The following is a 15,608-nucleotide window of genomic DNA, read 5'->3' as shown; positions in this document are numbered from 1 at the left end:
AAACAGGATTTACTTGCAGAAAAGAAAGCTAAGTGATAATATTATGGTCTCCTAGTGCTTCTAATGTCCAATAATGTGTTCTGAAATCAAGACACAAGCATGAACTTTTATGAGGACCAAGCAGTCTTTTGTCTTAGCCAAAATGGCACCTGAGCCCCAATTCAGAAAGACCCTTTCCCAAGCTTGGCATTCACCTTTTTTTGCCAGAGACTGATCATGTCTCGCTCTTGCATGGTTCATGGGAGTAGCTGCTGTCAGTGAAATCTTATCACTTGGGGGTGTGGGGAGCAGCCCTGCTGGTGTGCAGGGACCTGCTGGGAACAAAATTCAGATGCAACCTCTGCATTTCTGCAGGGAGTAACCATTATCACTTGGACAAGTGCTACAGACGAGGACTCCCACCGAGGGGCTCGGACGTGAGTTGCCTCCAACTGCTGACTGAGGGGTGAGATGCCCCAGCTGGCAAGGGAAAGAAGTTAGTGAGATGTAGCCCTTCACATAATGAGAGAATGGTGTAATGCAGGCCATTCCTTTCGACAGTGGCCAAACTGGCTTTACCATACAACCCAACCATTATACTTCCTCTTGTATCCTTGTCCCCTTCTACTCACTGAACTTACAGTGTTAACTCCACCAGTTGCTGGGAGACATTTCTCAATTTGTGACCATTTTAGAGTAGACATCCCAAATCCATTAAGTCTCTGGGTGAGGATGGATAAACTGGCTTCTCTTCTTATTCACCCACCCCTTGGGTTGGTTGCAACAAGGTTAATTATAAAATGGTTCCCTTCCCTTGTGGATGCCTTTCTCCATACCAAACAATCTTATGTTTTAAAAAGAGCTGATAGTGTGGCGCTGGAAAAGACACAGCAGGTCAGGTAGCAGCTGAGGAGCAGGAGAGTCAATGTTTCAGGCAAAACCCTTCTCCAGGACTGGGGAGAGGGAAGGGGGCTGAGAGATAAATGGGGGGAGTGGGGCTAAGGGAAAGGTAGATGGGATGGCAATAGGTGGACAGAGGTAAGAGGTGATGGTGATCGGTTGGTGGAATGTGTGGAATGGATAGGTTGGAGGGAAGATGGAGAGGCAGGTCAGGTCAAGAGGACGGATCTGTGTCAGAGAGTTGGATCTGGGATGGGGTGGGGGGAAGAGGATATTTGGAAACTGGAGAAGTCGATGTTGAGGCCATGTAGTTTTAGGCTCCCGAGTAGGAAGATGAGGTGTTCCTCCTTTGGTTTGCAGGTGGCCTTGAGCAGGAGGAGGCCCAGAATGATCATGTCCACAGGGGAGTGGGAGGGGGAGTTGAAGTGAATGGCCACAGGAAGGTGGGGCTGGTTGGTGTATATAGACAGGAGATGTTCCCTGAATCATTCCATGTGTTTCTGCTTGGTCTCGCCAATGGGGAGGAGATGAATCAAGAGCAATAAATGAGATTGGAGGATATACAAATAAATCCCTATCAGATTTGGAATGATTCCTTGGGGCCTTGGATGGAGGTGAGGGGCAGGTGTGGGTGCAGGTTTTCCACCTGTTATGGCGGCAAGGGAAGATGTCAGGAATGGAGGGGTTTGGTGGGGAGTGTGGACCTGACGAGGGAGTCACAGAGGGAATAGTTCCTATGGAATGCAAATAGGGGTGGGGAGGGAAATATATTTTTGGTGGTGAGGTCTGAGTGTAGGAGGATGATTTGGAGATTGGTTGGGTGAAATGTAAGGCCTGTGAGGTTCTATCCTTGTTGGGGTTGGGGGAGGTGGGGTTTGTGAGTGGAGGTGCAGGAAGTGGAGGAGATGCAATTGAGGGCATTGTTGATCACAGCAGAGGGGAAATTGTGATCCTTGAAGTAGGAGGACATCTGGGCTGTCCTGGAATGGAATCACTCCTCCTCACAGCAGACATGGCAGAGGAATAGAGAGTAGGAGATCACATTTTTTACACATTTTGAAAGGAGGTGTAGTCCATGTAGCTGTGGGAATCGGTGGGTTTGAAGTAGATGTTAGTGTTGAGTCGGCCACTGGAGAGGTCCAGAAAGGGAAGGGTGGTGTTAGAGATGGTCCAAGTGAACTTGAGGTCAGGGTGGAAGGAGTTGGTGTGGTGGATGAACTGTTTGAACTCCTCACAGGAGCATGAGGCAATGCTGATACAGTCATCGATGTAGCAGAAGAAAAGGTGGAGAATGATGCCAGTGTAGCTGTGGAAGAGGGACTGTTCAATATATCCTACAAAGAGGCAGGCATAGCTGGGACCTATACAGGTGACCATAGCCACCCCTCTGGCTTGTCAGAAATGGGAGGATTGAAAGGAGAAGTTGTTAATGGTAAGGACCAGATCTGTTGGAGGAGAACTTCATCAAGGTAGGTATCCTTGAAAAAGGCTTCGCAGTAAGGTTATAATCAACTGGGAGAAAGTGAGGACTGCAGATGCTGGAGATCAGAGTCGAAGAGTGTGGTGTTGGAAAAGTGCAGAAGGTCAGGCAGCATCAGAGCAGCAGGAGAATTGACGTTTCGAGCATAAGCTCTTCATCAGAATTCCTGCTCCTGATCGATTCTCCTGCTCCTGGGATGCTGCCTAATTGGTTGTGCTTTTCCAGCACAACACTCTTTGACTCTGATCTGCAGCATTTGCAGTTCTCACTTTCCCTCCTAAGGACCAGTTATGCCAATCAAATGAGAGTGTCAGGTGGAGGAGGACTGGGTGGGTCAGGCGGAGGGGAAGAAACAGAGGGCCTTTTAAAGAGCTTTTGTGGGTAGACAAAGGAGTGAGTTTGCTACTTATTAAAATACAAGAAGCAAACAATAACAGATGAAAGAACACAGATTAAGTCCTTTCTCATTCACTGTGTGCAAGTTATTCTGAAGTGATTACTCTCAATAATAGCACTAAGTCCTCTTTCACAACTTCTTTCAATATTTTCATGAAGAAAAACATCACATTACTGCCTCATCAAGAACGAGCGTTTCTGCCACTGAGATAATTTTGCTACTCTTCTGATCATTTTAGCTTCCTAAGCTAAAGGTCAACATTTACTACTCTTTCCCATAAGATGAGTTATATTCCTCCCAGAAATGGAGAGCCCATCACAGACATTTATATAAGAAGCATTGCTAAAAATCAATAAGTTTCATGGGAATCTCTCAATAATTAAAATTTCAAAACACAATGCCCCATTTTTAATATTTTCAATGTGTTTTTGTTTGCTCAAATAATACCCACCTTGGGATCTTTCATAAATGTACTCAACTCTAAGATTTCAAAACTGGCATCCAGCCACATTTGCGTACGCAAACAATTCAGCTGTCCAATTAGACTTTGCAAACCCTCCATTTCGGTTTTGGAAACTGCTGCGTCTTTTCCCTGAATAGCAAAGGGGCTAGTATTTTCCAACTAAGATTGTGGTTGCAAAATGACATTTGATCCATTCTCCCTGATTTCCAAGTCGAAAGTGTGGTGCTGGAAAAGCACAGCAGATCAGGCAGCATCCGAGGAGCAGGAGAATCAATGTTTCAGGCATAAGCCCTTCATCAGGAAAGGCTGATGAAGGGCTTCTGTCAGAAATGTTGACTTTCCCGCTCCTCAGATGCTGCCTGACCTGCTGTGCTTTTCCAGCACCACACACTTGACTGTGACCTCCAGCATCCGCAGTCCACACTTTCTCCTCCCTGATTTCCAATCCAACATACCTAAATACCCCAGAAGTTTAATGACCAATTTTGAATTTTGCTTTAAACCTATTTACAGCCAGGTTTTCAAATTCACTGCTCCCACTCCACACTTCACAAAGGTGCCTGAAAGCTGCTTATCATGTTGCCAGTAAAATATGGTAGGGTCTGCCTTTAGCTGAAGACAATCCAATTTTAATAAGACATTCCTGATTGTGAAAGACCAAACCCCAGAGACATCCTTTAAGTCATATGCACATGTATTAAACTTCCAGTGTCCCCACTGTGTCTGCTGGCTGTTATGGAGAATGACAAAACACCTCTTACTACACTGGATCCAAGTTCCTCAATGCTCACCTTCCCTGCTCACAGCAGTGGCTGTCTCCTCTCACTGCCTTTCAGCTGTTGTGTGCTGATGATGGAGTCCATATAGGTTTCTAATTGAGCATTGTCCCTGAGACCTCTCCACCAGGACCAGAGGGCCTGTTCGCTGAAGAGGGTACAGTTCTTCCTGCTCCTCCCTCAGTTTTCCTTCAGTCAGACATTGTGGACTGAGAAATTTTAAAAATAATCCATCTTCAAATGGCTTATTATTATTGTCTATGTGGACAAACCGTGCTCTCTAATCTCATCAACACCTAATATTGACTTATTGATTTATTATTGTCACATGTGCTGAGATACAGTGAAAAGTGTTGTTTTACATGCTATACAGGCAGATCATACAATAAAGGGTGCATCAGGGTAGCAGAACAGAATGCAGAATACAATGTTACAGCCACAAGAGGGGTGCAGAAAATAGGACTAGACGAGTGCAGGTTAGTCTGGATTTCGTTACTATCGCTGCCAACCATTAATTATCCTACTGCCTTGCTCCTTCTGAGGAACACTGATACACCATGACTATTGCCCCTACTCAGAGCAAACGGTCACAGAATCACAGAATTTGTATGGTGCAAAAGGAAACTGTTTGGTGCATTGAGTTAAGCTGAGTTCTCTGAATGAGTATTTATGAGATAGTGCCATTCTCCTTCTTTATCCCCATAAGCCTGAATACTTTTTCCTGTTCATTTGATCCTCATTCTTAAAATGTAGTCCCATGTGGACCAAACACAGGCTCCAAAATCAGTTTTTTTGTCATACAGGACATTAGATCAAGCTGGTTATCTCATTGAAATGCTTAAGATAATCTTTTAAAGTCTTTTTTGGTGGAACACGAGGCATTGTTGACTTACCCACGAAATGGAGACCTGCTGAAATGAGCAATTTGGTTATAGCATTCCATTGGTTAAAGGTTGCAGAGAAATAATTAATTCTTACTATTGGTCATTTCCCTCCACTTTACTGCTGTCCTTCAGAGATACCTTTACCTGCCATGAGCTTCCAGAGCAGCTGACGGTCGCTAGGTCTTTTGTTACTCTTCAACAGAACTATCCTTGAAGTTTGAGTTGTGAATGTCAGCAGCCTGTTTATTTTTAACCATGGAGAAGCTCACAACTGTCCAAAATCAAAATGACAAAAAGGATCATGAAGCCCATTATCTCTGCAAGCAAAAACATGAACGTAGACTCTAAGAATCTTCCATACTTAGACAACTTCGTTAATTTCATAATCTACTGGACAGCCACAAGTGTTGTAATTAATTCTTACTGTACAATGGAGAAATGTGTTAGAATCACACTTTAGAATTTCCATTCTGTGGCAAACTGGTCAAATGTATCCTGTTTGAATGGAACAAACATTGCTTTTCACACCCATGACATGATCATAGCAATCTTTGTAACCAACTGAAAAAAGAATTTCTTCATGGTCATTCTGCCCATCGCTCAGGTAAGGGTTGGAGAGGGGTTGTTAATGCAGGCTTTTAAAAAAAAGAGTGACAGCATATCTCTATTTGTTCCCTATTCTGATGACACTGTGGTACAAACAATTCAGTAGCTTTCCAACATCAGAAGAATTCTAAGCTTCTGGGGAAATTAAGGTGGAAATAGCTGAGGCACTGGCCATATTCTTCCAAACTTCCTTTGATTCGGGGTGGTGCCAGAGGACTAGGAAATTACAAATGTTAAAAATCTGCCTTGTACAAACAATTTTGAAAGGACAACATCACTATAAAAAGGACGATAGCCTTTAATGTGGGAAAGCATTTAAAAGCAAAAACACTGCACAAAATGAAGAATCATTTTGACAAATATGGATTAATTAAGGAAAGTCAGTCTGAATTCGTTAAGGTTAAATTACTTTTGACTAATTAGATTAGAGTTTATAATGAGGTTGATAAGACTAATGCAGTTGATGTAATGTACATGGACTTGGAAAAGGTTTTTGATTAAGTTGCACATATTGGCTAGTCATAAAATTAGAACACATAGAATAGAAGGGACTGGAGTTTGGGATTGAAGTTGGCTGACTGACAGAAAACAGGAGAGTAGAGGTAAGTGGTTGTTTTCAGACTGGAAGAAGATAAACAGTGGAGTTCCCTAGCATCAATAGCAGGATTATGCCTTTCCTTCATCTATATTAATGACCTACTACTTGGGTAGGGCACAACTTCAAGATTTGTGGGTGACAGAACACCTGGAAGTATTGTGAAATGTAAGGTGGATGGTGGTAGACTTCAAAAGGACAGACTGATGGAACGGGTGGAAAAGCAGGCAGATGAAATGCATTGCAGAGAAGTGTTTAATGATAGATTTCTGAGAAGAATAATGATGCTGAAAGTGTTAATAATGATGATTGCCTTAGCATCATCTACTTTCATTTTGTCACATATACTTGTGGGTAGAATAGCTCAGGATTTCGAAGGAGTGAGATGCAACATCTGGTTGTCCCCAAAGGCTCTGTAACAATGATATGCTGAATCGAAGAGATTGGTAGTAAGCTTGCAAATCTGATGTAGAGTGGAGATGCTTCTATGATTCGATGAAGTATGTTTTTGCTGCAAATTCACACCATTTCCAAACACTACATACAGTATAAACTGAAGTAGAAGAGAAAGGAAATATGCCATTTGGTTGAAGGCCTATCAATAGCAGACTGTACTGACATTTTTAGCACTACATGACTTACTGTTTATACTTGATAATTTCAAAGTTTACACACTTTCTTGATTTGTGGCATATATTTCACATTGCCAACAGGTAGAAACATTGAAATGTCTGTGTAGTTCTGGAGGTTTGACAAGGCCAGCATTGTTCCTTGGTAGAGTGGTGATTGGGTTGAGTTCCCAGGAAACTGCGTGTTATTCTTCCAGTGTGGACTTCCACCACTATCTGTTTCTGATGAGACTGCACAACTACAGGAAGTTCCTTTGTTTTGCAACTGTGGGTGTTGAGCTGAATTTAGTCTGCAGATAATTAAGTACAGCTAGGTTGCTCAGCATGATGCTTGAAAGTTTAGCCATCCTTAACCTTGAAACATACTGAAGCCTTCTGTAAATGTTACTTTGGTGTTCAAAAGAATTTGTTGGCAGGAAAATATACAGTAATTTGTGTTGAACTCAAAATTTGAAAATGAGCTGAAATCTAAATACATATTAAAAATATTTAATATGAAAACTGCTTGCCAAGAATTGACAGAAATATGCTGGATGAAATTTGTTAGCTGTCTCCATGATTGCTCAGATGATAAGTGCACATTTTTACCTAGAGGAGGTGTGGTTAAGTGTGATGTAAAATTATACTGCAAGTCCATGATTATGATTTGTTAAGTTTCATCTGGAACACTCGTTCTAAACTAGGTCAAGTGCTTCTTCAATAAAGAGGGAAGTGGTTTTATTTTGATATGACTGTTAAGACTGTAGAACTTTAAAATTGCGAAACTAATCATTTGATTATTCCCATTCTCTCTCTCTTCCTCTAACCTAATCTCTTCATTTTCCAATATAATGTCTTCTATGATAATCCAGATTATTTTATCCAGTCTTTTATGTAAAGGTATTAGGGAAGGTTGGATGAAAGGCATTTTGACCTTTGCTTTGATAAATTAGAACAAAACACGCAGGATACATTCTTAAAGAACAATATTTACAACCAACTATTAATTTTAAATCTCATGAAATCCTTTTTAATATTCTATCCAATTTGTCCAATGCAGCCAGAAATATGTGAACATTGCAACATGCAGGGGGTTCCAGTTCCAGGGGGTTCCTACGTTTGCTAAGTATTGCAAAGAATTAGTTATGTTCAATATTGCCTAGGAATGAGTGCAGGGCTTTTTGCAAAGTTTTTAATAGGTCACTCAGAACAGTTCAAGCATTGCGAAACAGTCAATGTTAGAGTGTGTGGGAGAGAAGTAGATTCCATGTTAAGTGGTTTTGCTGTTAAGTTGTGCTGCTAAGAAGGAAACCGCTGTCTTTGTGACTAGTGCTCAGGGAAGTCCTAGGGGTCAGGAGCTGCACCATGTTTTGGAGCTTGGGCTGAGTGAAGAAACCAAAGGGGCAGTATATGATTGGTCAAGTCGGAAGTCTGTGAAACGTGGAGGTATGTTTGTAAGTGTTGGAGCTCAGTTGCTGGAAACCAGGTAAGCATAGTCCCATGAAAACAAGATGATCTACTAGAACATGAGCCGTTGTTAGGAAGTCTGAGTGTGTGTGTGGGGTGGGGTGCGGGGTGGCAGAATGGTGGACAGAATTGTTGCCCAATCTGTAGAATCTGTCTTGCTGAGAGCTCTTTGCTGATTTTGTTCTCTGGGAGGTACTTGATCACAGTATGTCACCAACGTTTGTCTCATGTCATTTCTTGATATTAGATTACAATTTGTGTGTGTGCGTACGCATGTTATAGATTTAACTTCATGTAGTGAACACTTCTGCTTGTTCACAACAGTGGACTTTTGTGGCTTTGTTCTCATAGCGAATCCTGAAACTCATACTTTAATGTTTCTGGTCTCCAATCAGATCTTCACGTAAATTTGGAAGTCTGTTTTTAGGATAATGACATGATGCACAGGAGTGAAACACTAGGTAATGTTCATGTTCAAATGCTAGAAATGGCCCAAGCTACAATATCCATCCATATTAAAACAATGTCAACATTTCTTCAGACACTAATGCCCAATGAGCACAAAGTTGGGTTCATTAGTTTTCATTGTTTGGCTGCTATGGGCGCAGGTTAAAACAGTGTGCATGTGTATGTGTGCAGTCTGCCACAAACCACATTGGATGCCATTTTGATGACAGTGTTAGCACTGTGCAGCTAAGCTCTATCACATGTTTGCATAGAATGCAAATCATGATGTCAGTAAGAGTGCAATGCTGATTAAATGCCAATTCAGTGTTCCTGTTAAAATCATCTTTAAACCCATGTTCAACAATGAGGACAATTTCTATTTGTGCTACTTAAAGGTATAATTAACAGTTTATAGGACTGTTGTTGTTGACTTTCTTTGGACTGTTGTTACAATTCTCTAAGTGTTTCCTGCTTTCTACATTTCTTTCAAGCTGCAAAAGTTGACAGAATTTAATGTAGTAGGGTCAGAGTTACTGCTTATTTCAAGGATTCTGCAGAAACCAATTGCTGCTGGACGGGATGAATTGTTTGACATTCCCCTTGCAATACTAGAACATTGAGCCAAGGAGCAGAGGAGCAGCTGCTGGTTGGGCGAGGAGGGGGAGGGGGTGAGGAGTTCTCAGCAGGAGGCCATATCTAACCTCCGATCTTTAGCAAGCATTCTCTATACCTTAACCTCAGTGATGAACACTGTGCGATCTGCTGTAGCCACCACTGCAATCTCTGAGCAGGATAAGGCCACATTAACTATGGTGGTGACTGTGGCCATGAATATTTACTTATATGTCTGTCGTCTTCCAGGCTGAAACTGCAGTTAGTTGCAATGGGTTGCTGTTTGCTGTCCACTGTTGTCTAAGGGAGGTCCCTGAGGGCATGCTGTATATTTTACTCTCATGTTGCCAGAAACCAGTAAATGGAATGAGCATGTGGTTTTGCTAAGACTGCTGGTTTCCCATGGTGCAGTATGCCATCGACACAAGTCCCCAGTCAGAATAGGAGCTATGTGAATCAGTGGGGAGCTTTGACTTCCTCATGGATGCCCTGAGAACATCCTTAAAACCTTTCTGCTGTCCTCCTAGAAGTCTGCTGTCACAACTGGATTACAATGTAGAGCAGTTACTCCAGAAATCTGCTGTCAGGTATGTGGACAACATGTTCCTGCCCAGTGAAACTGTCTCTGAGAGATTATCTCCTCTGCTGGGCAAGTTGTCCAGGAGTAAGCCATTGTTGTTGGATTGCCTTTTGTGCCACCAGAGTTGGATGATCATGCAAAGGCAAGGATCTTGCTGGTGGGATTCTCCAGTGCATCGAGGTACCTGCCATAGTTCAGTCAGATTGCCCAGTCTTATGGGAGCACAGTATCAGTGCTGCCTGTTTAACCATGACCTTAGTCTCAGGTTTGAGAGCATGGTACGCAAATACACTTCTTCAATTGGCCAAACACGAAGCTGACTAATTGAAGGGGATGATGAAACTTCCCATCTCTGCCTTTATCAAGACAAGGCTCCCAGGATATGGGAAATGGTCCAATGATGCATTACACTTTTGTCAAACGAATTGCAGTGTTTTCTAGTAGAGAGTCTAAGCACCTCTTTCCAGGGACTTGAATGATGGACTATAGGTTTGACCAGTCACTATGATTTTACTGTAGGTCCTGATGATTGAAAGTTGAGGGGCAGTGCATTATATAGGATAATGTTCAGGAATTCATAGTGGTTGCTGCACCGTTCGAGCCAACACAAGAAATCACTACTGAATGACATGGACCATCTGTTGATCACATGGTTGATAACTCAGGTCCATAACGCACACACACGTGTGCAAAGTGCATACAATGAAAGCTGTAGTGCTGGATAAAATGTGATTGACAAGACCGTTGGTGTGTTGAAATGACACCTGTGCTGCTGGGACAACTCTGGTCAATTCCTAAAGTATTTGGCAGTGTCGCTGTCAAGAATTGCTGCATAATGCACAACCTGACCGCTGTGAGTGGCTGTCTTTGTCACAAGTTGTACAACAAGTAACTGAGAAGGAGAAGGAAGGAGATCAGGAGCCCATTAATCTCAGGTATGTGACGTTAGCACCATGTTAAATGAAACAATTAGGGGTGGATTTATCAGCATAAAACCAGACACTAGACCAGATGATGTGCTATGGGCCATCAATAAGAATCAAATTAATTTCAGCCACAAACTGTGACATCCCTCTTTCTGCCATTATCATCCAATCAGGGGACCAGCCCTGGTTCACTAAAGAGTGTAGGAGAGCGTGCCAGGAACATTGTCCCAGGCAGAGCTAAAATGAAGATGCTAACCTGATGAAGCTACAATCCAAGACCTGCTGAATGCTCCACAGTGGAAGTAATATGTTACAGAAAAACTAAGGGATCAAATATCTCCCCTTCTGCCATATCCAGCCGTGTATAGTTGTGGACAATTAAACAGCTAATCAGATGAGAAGGTGCCACAAACTTTGTCATCCTCAACAATGCTACAGCCTATCACATGAATGTAAATGACCAATCTGAAGCATTTCCAGATGCCTTAAACCAGGAGTGCCAAGTGGCTGATTCGTCTTTGCTAACAGCTGTGGCCCTCAGAGATTGTTACCAATTCAATTCATTTCGTGTCATAATAAGTTTAGCAAACTGAGTAAGCACAGTCTAGGCCCCTGTCAACATTCAGCTGTACCGCTGAAGACTCATGCACTCTACAATAAGTCACACCTCCAGTCAGGATGTTCCAGGACAGCTCTTTCACTATCCTGTAACGAGCAAAGTAGAAAATTGTTCTCATTTGTCCTGTCCATAACGTGCCAAAGAAGTTCAGTCTAGTCAATTACTGCTCCATCTGTCTTACAAATAACCAGCAACATGATGGACAGCACCATTGATAGTGATATCAAGCAGCTTTCACTCAGCAATAACCAGGTTCCCAGTTTGTCTTCCTCCAAAGCACTCAGCTCCAGTTCTCATTACTACCTTGGTCCAAATATTGAAAAGTTCAAGCTTGGGTTGATATGTAGCAACTAAACTTCATGCCACATGTATGCCAAGAAGTGGTCATGCACAACAAGATGAAGTCTAACCATTTCCCTTTGACATCCAATGGCATTACCATTGTTAAATCCCTGAGCATCAATAAGCTGGAATTAATACACTGACCAGAAACTTAATGAGACCAGCTATTTAAATAATTGAGCTACAATAACAGGACAGAGGCTGGATACTCACAAACAAGAGACTCCCATTCTGATGCACCAATGTCAAGGCACAAGTCAGGAATATGATGGAATACTCTCATTCCATCTGTGCAGTTCCAATAACACGCAAGAAACTGAACAGTATCCAGGTCAAAATGGCCTGCTTTTTCAGCACCCAACTCTTGTCATCAATTTCAGCTGAACTGCTAACCAGGCATCAGTGTTGACTTATCAGTATTGGCCAGTTAATCTCCATGGGGTTAGGACATGCATGTGCATCTGTACCCCTCGTGTTAGTTCCTGCTGAATCCAGTTGTGCTATACCTCCTTCTGAAAGAAAAAGCAAAGTATTTAACAGCAATTTGGACACATTGGACAATGAATGGCAAGAGTTCAGGAAGGACAGTTGAAGGCCTCCAACCACAGATAACCTTCATGGAAAGATTGATTATAAAATGTGTAGTGTAGTCAGAATAGACTGTAGATTTACAGGATGTGCTTCTTTAGGCCTTTACAAAGTAACAAACACGGCAATAATTCTGCAAACTCTAACAAGTTGACATTTTGGGTGAACTGAAGAAGCTGCATGTTGAAACTACAACAATCCCTATTCCACACAGCAAGGTGTCAAGGCATGGAGTGCAATGCCTGGAAATGTGGTGAAGACAGGTTCAATTGAGACATTCAAGAGGGTATTAGATTTTTGTTTTTGGAAAGCTGTTGTGTGCAGGATTTTGGGTAAAGCCAGGAGATTGGCACTAGGTACTGGAGCTGGATGAGATAATAGAGTCAGTGCAGGAGCAATGGGCTGAATGGTCTCCTTCTAGAAACTAGTCATTCTGTGAATGCAGTGTGAACATCATTAGAACTGTATTGTAACCGTTAGAGATGTTTGCATGTGTTATCCAAAAGGTGCAACAGGGATATGCCTAATAATTCATAGCAGTAAGGAAGCTTGTAAAACTGCTTGTTTTACACAGTTAGGTTATAACAGAGAAGCATAGAATTAAAATTAAGTTGTCTTTGATTTAGGATTGAATTTGTTCAGAGTGCACAACATAAGGATTGAGTAACTTCCAAAGTAAAAAAAATTGCATTTTATGGAAGCAGTAATTTTTGAAAAGAAGGATCGGGGAAAAAGCGATTGCAATGAGCAGGCTTGTGATTTTTAATGTAGATGTTGTTTTGCAAGTTTAGCAGTGACGAAGGACCCACCTAAGAGCCTTTCAAAATTGGCACTGCCACTTTAATGATGTGATTCCTCAAGTCTTCATTCAGGTTGGGTGTTGGCTGCAAAATCAACTTTCGATGTTTTTATACACTGTCATGCTCATAATCACAAAAAGGCGATATATTTGCAAATGTACAAGGCTTGTGAAATGGAAGCTGTCTTATTTAGTTGATTGGCCTTTGAAATTTGGTAAAGTTTTATTTTTCAGAACATACCAGGCAGCTTGGTTTAATGGTATTTTATTTTATTGCAATGTATTTTCAAGCAGTATATTCATTGATAAACACTGGGTAGTGAGGAAAGTAAGTGAGGTAGGTGTGCAAATAACTCTGGAGATTGGTTTGAGTCCATGGTTATGAATGGCAGGATGATCTGCTGAAATTGCCTGCTGACTCACTGTCTGGTACATTTTGGCTGGTCTGTATTGCTTCATGAATTGTCATTTTAGAGTGACTGAAGTATGTCTCTTGATGCAAGACGTAAGTAGGAAATTCTGCAGTTAACCAAGAACAAGGTACAGCTTTTAGAATTCGATTCAACCATTTAATGAGTCATGGATTTATTATATCTCTTCTTCTGTGAAGCTGGAGGATCACCTTGAAACTGGTATTGGAGATTTTTTTTCAATCGCCTTGAGGACTAGGAAGAAAATGGTATAGCTTTTATGTTTGTGGATCCTTTAAATATAGAGATGCAGCAAGAGAAGTAGAACTCATTACATAAGTCTTTTGAAGGACAATTTTCTTTCATTTTGTATTTTATCCAGTTCGTAACAATCTTTGTGTTGGGAAATAGGTGTGCAAAATAAACTAAATCTCAAATCATTATTGAAAGTTTATTATCCAAAATAATTGTAAGTGCTATTGCCAATGTGTATTCCTTCCAGAACAAAAATGCTGGTAAAATAGGTCAGGCAGCTCCTGTGAAGAGAAGCAGGAATAAAGTTAACATTTCTGAAGTTGATAGCTGCAGTTGTTTTGTATAGTTAGATCTGAACTGTTAGATCTAACAGAGTTAAATCTATCTTTTGCCACAGTCATGTCTTGACCTGTATTATTTTGTTTTTATTTCAGATTTCCAACATCTGCAGCATTTTATTTTTTAATACCTTTTGTAAAGAATAGCAAACAACAATTTCAGCCAAATAGCAATCAACTCCACCACCACAGTTGTGAGATGAATGGGGAACTGTCTACTTAGATTCGAATGTGCACGTTTCTCATGCTGGAGGGGAGGACATATTTCTGGTCCTCAGCATGTCTGGTTTTATACAGAAAGCAACATGAGACTAAGGCAGAATATTGGCTGAAAATGTGTTGCTGGAAAAGCGCAGCAGGTCAGGCAGTATCCAAAGAACAGGAGATTCGATGTTTCGGGCATAAGCCCTTCTTCAGGAATAGGCTGATTCCCGAAGAAGGGCTTATGCCCAAAATGTCGAATCTCCGATGCTGCCTGACCTGCTGCGCTTTTCCAGCAACACATTTTCAGCTCTGATCTCCAGCATCTGCAGACCTCACTTTCTCCTTTAAGGCAGAATCTTGCCCACCCCCTAAACAACATGGGCGTTGGTGAAGAAATTGGGAAAATTAGGTCAGATCCACTGTAATGAGACTCTCGATGTTGAAAGCATTAAGTCCCATTCTTCAACCAAGTGTTAAATGGCAAGAGAAGAATCTCACCAGTGTTCACATTGATTGACATGGACTAGTTATCTACACATTTTACCACATTAAGATGCTTTAAACAATTCTCCCACCTGACTGGATAGAAACTCGATGGGGGCGTTTCCCAACGTGAAAGTCAGAGTGGGGGCCTGGTGTCTCTAGTTTCCCCCCCTCCTCGCTTATCCTCCATCTGGTCCAGCCATCCCCAACACATGGCATGTATCAGCCTTACCACTCCCACATGGCACGTCTCTGCCCCACTGACAGCACCCGCCTCCACTCCAACGCTATACTTTAGAGTGCACTGGCACCTTTCATTGAAATGCTGCTGCCAGGACACTTTGTACTTAGGGAAAGGCACCCATCTCTAGGATTCGGCCTTGATGAACTTCTTGGCTTCTTGTTGCTCTATTAGCACACACACACGCACTTACTGTTTGCATAAAATCTCTATCTTGTCATGCTCTTCCCTTTTAGTGCTATACCCCCCCCAGCTAGAATTTAAAGGCTCCTAGTACTTTAGTCTTACAATGTTTCTTTTAGCACAGACACGCAGCTTTTATCGACCCACCTCCATAACCAGCACTCCTCAAACATTCCAGAAGATTTCCCCGGCCTCTGGAACTGCTCGGATGCCTTTAGCCATGCGACTAGTGCAGCTACCATCCCCATGTGATCGATGACGTCACTTCCGCCCCCACCATGGCCGCTTCCACAGCCACTTCCACTCCTCACAATTCCTCATGCACCACATGTGACATCATCGCTGATGTTATACGCTCAGTGACTTCCTCACCCCCCACTGCCGTGTTCGCCACCACTTCCGCCTCCACCAACACCACTCGTCTGC

General features: G+C 42.1%; 1 protein-coding gene across 2 annotated transcripts in view; it reads left to right on the top strand.

Annotated features, from left to right (window-relative positions):
• LOC132824974 (proline-rich protein 5-like) overlaps positions 1 to 15,608 on the top strand; it is a 128,063-nt gene that overhangs the window by 17,149 nt on the left and 95,306 nt on the right. The gene's annotated exons all lie outside the window — the stretch shown is intronic.

The sequence above is a fragment of the Hemiscyllium ocellatum genome, chromosome 19 (assembly GCF_020745735.1).
Source record: "Hemiscyllium ocellatum isolate sHemOce1 chromosome 19, sHemOce1.pat.X.cur, whole genome shotgun sequence".
NCBI lineage: Eukaryota > Metazoa > Chordata > Chondrichthyes > Orectolobiformes > Hemiscylliidae > Hemiscyllium > Hemiscyllium ocellatum.
The sequence above is the reverse complement of the archived record's forward strand: the minus strand, read 5'-3'. Positions and strand labels throughout refer to the sequence as shown.